The sequence below is a fragment of the Elephantulus edwardii genome, unplaced genomic scaffold (genome assembly GCF_000299155.1).
Source record: "Elephantulus edwardii isolate Elephantulus edwardi_28Jun2011 unplaced genomic scaffold, EleEdw1.0 scaffold00091, whole genome shotgun sequence".
Taxonomy (NCBI): Eukaryota; Metazoa; Chordata; class Mammalia; order Macroscelidea; family Macroscelididae; genus Elephantulus; species Elephantulus edwardii.
In genome coordinates this window covers 24722-29194 of record NW_006399841.1, presented here as the reverse complement: position 1 = coordinate 29194, position 4473 = coordinate 24722, and positions in this window count along the sequence as shown.

Sequence of the window (4473 nt, the reverse complement as noted above, 5' to 3'; positions counted from 1 at the left end):
AAACTGTGCAGCTCTGCAACTGCATCCTGGCCCATCCTCACCCTTCTGCCCCCAACCCTCACCTCCTTGTACCCCCAATATGTTTTTCCCAATAAAAAAATATTAAAAAAAAAAGAATACTTGTTCACAAGAAAAAAAATGGGTGAGATCTACTTTCATTTTTGAGACAGACCCACTCTCATCTTCTGAGGGCATCTCTTTTTCTTAATGAACTTTTCTCTATTTTTAACTCTCTTGCTTGCCTCTGTCTTTACCTAAAAATAAAATAAATTGGTTGGAGCGGTATATCAACTGGGAATTGTCAAAAATTCTAGCTGGATGCAAAAGAAGTTGTGGAATCAGGGATATCCTTGCTAATGCTAGATGGATCATGGCTGGAAGCAAAGAATAACAGGCAGATGTTTGTCTGTGTTTTAGTGACTACTCAAAGATATTCACCCATGTGGATCCTAAAAAATTATAGCTAACATTGTGAAAAAAGACAATTCCAGAGCACTTAATTGTGTTCATGTAGAATCTGTGCAAAGACAGGGAGAACAGAGCAAGGGGAAGATGCTTTCAAATCAGGAAAGGTGTGTGTCGGAGTCCTCTCCTTCCACCGGGCTCACTCAATCTGTATGCTAAGCAAGTAATTTGAAACTGCTGGACTCGATGACAAAGAAAGCAGCATCAGGGTTGGAGGAAGATTCAGTAAGAACCTGTGACATGCAGATGACATAACCTTCCTTGCTAAGCAAAGAGGACTTGGGGCACTTACTGATGAAGCTCAAAGACCATCTAGGCTTCAGTAAGGATTAATACCGCAACATAAAGAAAACAATCATCCTTACAACTAGACCCATAAGCAACATGATCGTGTATAGGAACAGGATTGAAATTGTCAAGGATCTCATTGTACTTAGCTCCACAGTTAATGCCCATGGAAACAGAACTCAAGAAATCAAATGATGCATGCCTGTGTTTATTGCTGCGTTATTGACAACAGCCAAGAGATGGAAGCAATCTAAGTGGCCATCAACAAACAAAGAATAGAAAAATTATGGTACATTCACATAATGGAATATTACACAGCATTGATAAGTAATGAACTCATAAAACGTCACACTATGCGGGAGCCTGAAGGACATTGTTGTTGTTGCTGCTTGCCATTGCATCAAGCACAACTCATAACAACTCTATGAACAAAAGACCTGCAGCCTTTCTGTAGCTATCATCATTTATCCAAGTTCATAGAGTTCCCAGAGGCATGTGGTTTAGGAAGTGGATGCCACTCCTGCTTCCGAAGGAGGACATTATGCTGAGTGAAATATCTCAGTCACAAAAGAGCAAACATTGTATAACACTGCAGATATAAAATAGGACAGACCTGGGGGAGTTGGGGAGAGAATGCAGAAAAAGGGGATAGACAAGGAACACTGCATTAAATGGGTAACGGGAAGAACTGTCCTGAAGGAATATATGATTCGGCATTATATGTATGACAACAATCTGGAACTAGGGATGCACAACAATCAACAAGGAAAAAATAAATATTATTTAAAAAATGAGAAAAAAGAAACTAAATGGCATATTGAATTTGGTAAATCTGCTGAATGCCTTTTTTGTAAATTTTTAAAATTCTTCTTTTAAATTGATATTTTAACAAAAGTTTATAGAGAATTTAGATGTCCATTCATTCATTGTTTCACAAAGGTTTTAATTTTTAAAAAAAAAAATAATGATAAATATGTGTTCTGAGCCTGGAGCACACACTACACACGCTCAGCACCAACCATCGGGGAGAAGGGGCTGAAGGTTCTCTTTAAAGTACTAAAAAATCAAAGATGTTGCCTTGGGACTAAAGTGAGAGCAGAACGCCTCTCAATTGTCCATTTTTCACCTGAGGAGCCATTGGTGGATTCGAACCACCAGAAAGGTGCTGCTTTTGGGTCAGTAGCACAATTCCTCACAGATTGTGCCACCAGCAGCTGGTGGTAGAACTATGACTTAGAACCAGGGTCTTAATTCTTACACAGTGCTCATTCTGGTGAGATTTCTAAATCTGAGGCTGTCAGGGACGTTGGGACAATAAATGGCAGCCCCTGAAGTTTTTGCTGGCTCCGGGGTTACCCTGCAATATTGCTAGACATTTCTGATATGGGTATCCTGGACTATCAGTTACCACAGGGACAAAAGCAACGGAGCTCACATAGCTCAGTAAGAGGCTGCGTTCAAGTATAAATAAGGTCACTCTCCTCTGCGTACTTGAAAATGCTTTGCATGGCTGAATGCCAGTCCATTATTCTGGGCACAGTGAGAGGGACAGTTCTTTGAATCTTATGCTGATTTTCATCACAGACCTCAATGACTCTGATACCTTGTTTTGCCATCTCCTTCAAGTGGGTTTTATTGCCTCTTCTGCCAAAATTCCCTCCACTTCTTCTTCTTTTGTCATTAACTTTCTCTACTTATTTGTAGTACCATACATAGTATGTCTTTTGATACTGTTCCCTAAATTTCCTGTAACACCTTATAAAGCCTTCAATATTTACAGTCTGAACACTTTCCCAAATGCTGTAGTAGCTGTTTGATACTGGCTGCTTTTTGTTATTTGCTGTTGAGTCACCTATGACTCACAATGACCCTAAGTACAGCAGCTCCAAACCCCACCCCATCCTGAGCCAGTCTCACTGACTCTAACACATCTAATGCCATTGCCCCACTTATCATGTCAATCCGTTTCAACCAGGGTCTTCCTCTCCTGGGCTGTCCTGCTACCCTTCCAAACATGATGTCCTTCTCCAAGGATTGTTCCCTCCTGGCCACGTGCCCAAAATATGTGAGACTGAGCTTCAAAATTCTTGTCTCCAAGGAGAAACTTGGTTTCACCCTCTCCAACACAGACCTCCTGTTGGTTCATCCTCTCCAACACAGACCTAATTGTTCTCTTGGCAATCCATGATATGTTCAAGACTCTTCTCCAGCACCATAACTCAATTCTAACTCACCATAATTCATCATAACTCAGTAACATCAATTTTTCTGTCTTCCTTAGTTATTGTCCAGCTCTCTGATGCATAGCATGTAATTGCAAAGACCCTGGCCTGGATCAGGCACATCTTAGTCTCTAGACTGAGATCATTGTTTCTCTGCACTCTGGAGAGGTCCCTGACAGTTGACTTCCCCAATGCAATTCGTCTTTTAATTCCCTAACTGCTGCTGCCAAAAGTGTTGACTATGGAGCCAAGCAAGCTGTTATTGTTAGCAACCTCAATCTCCTCTACAACTATCATTACTTTTTACTTAATCAGAAACAGATCTAATCAGAAACAGGTCTGATTAGATTACAAAACGACTGATTTATTGGAAGGTGGATTCGAACTGCTTGTCTTTGAGATTGGAGCTCAGCATCTTTTTTTTTTTATTAAATTTTATTAGTTTTAATGAACATTTACAGGGATTTTGGGTTTTCATTCCTTCATTACTGCACCATTCTCTCTACCCTCCTCCCCAGTTTCTTTTTCTTAATGAACTTTTCTCTATTTTTAACTCTCTTGCTTGCCTCTGTCTTTACCTAAAAATAAAATAAATTGGTTGGAGCGGTATATCAACTGGGAATTGTCAAAAATTCTAGCTGGATGCAAAAGAAGTTGTGGAATCAGGGATATCCTTGCTAATGCTAGATGGATCATGGCTGGAAGCAAAGAATAACAGGCAGATGTTTGTCTGTGTTTTAGTGACTACTCAAAGATATTCACCCATGTGGATCCTAAAAAATTATAGCTAACATTGTGAAAAAAGACAATTCCAGAGCACTTAATTGTGTTCATGTAGAATCTGTGCAAAGACAGGGAGAACAGAGCAAGGGGAAGATGCTTTCAAATCAGGAAAGGTGTGTGTCGGAGTCCTCTCCTTCCACCGGGCTCACTCAATCTGTATGCTAAGCAAGTAATTTGAAACTGCTGGACTCGATGACAAAGAAAGCAGCATCAGGGTTGGAGGAAGATTCAGTAAGAACCTGTGACATGCAGATGACATAACCTTCCTTGCTAAGCAAAGAGGACTTGGGGCACTTACTGATGAAGCTCAAAGACCATCTAGGCTTCAGTAAGGATTAATACCGCAACATAAAGAAAACAATCATCCTTACAACTAGACCCATAAGCAACATGATCGTGTATAGGAACAGGATTGAAATTGTCAAGGATCTCATTGTACTTAGCTCCACAGTTAATGCCCATGGAAACAGAACTCAAGAAATCAAATGATGCATGCCTGTGTTTATTGCTGCGTTATTGACAACAGCCAAGAGATGGAAGCAATCTAAGTGGCCATCAACAAACAAAGAATAGAAAAATTATGGTACATTCACATAATGGAATATTACACAGCATTGATAAGTAATGAACTCATAAAACGTCACACTATGCGGGAGCCTGAAGGACATTGTTGTTGTTGCTGCTTGCCATTGCATCAAGCACAACTCATAACAAC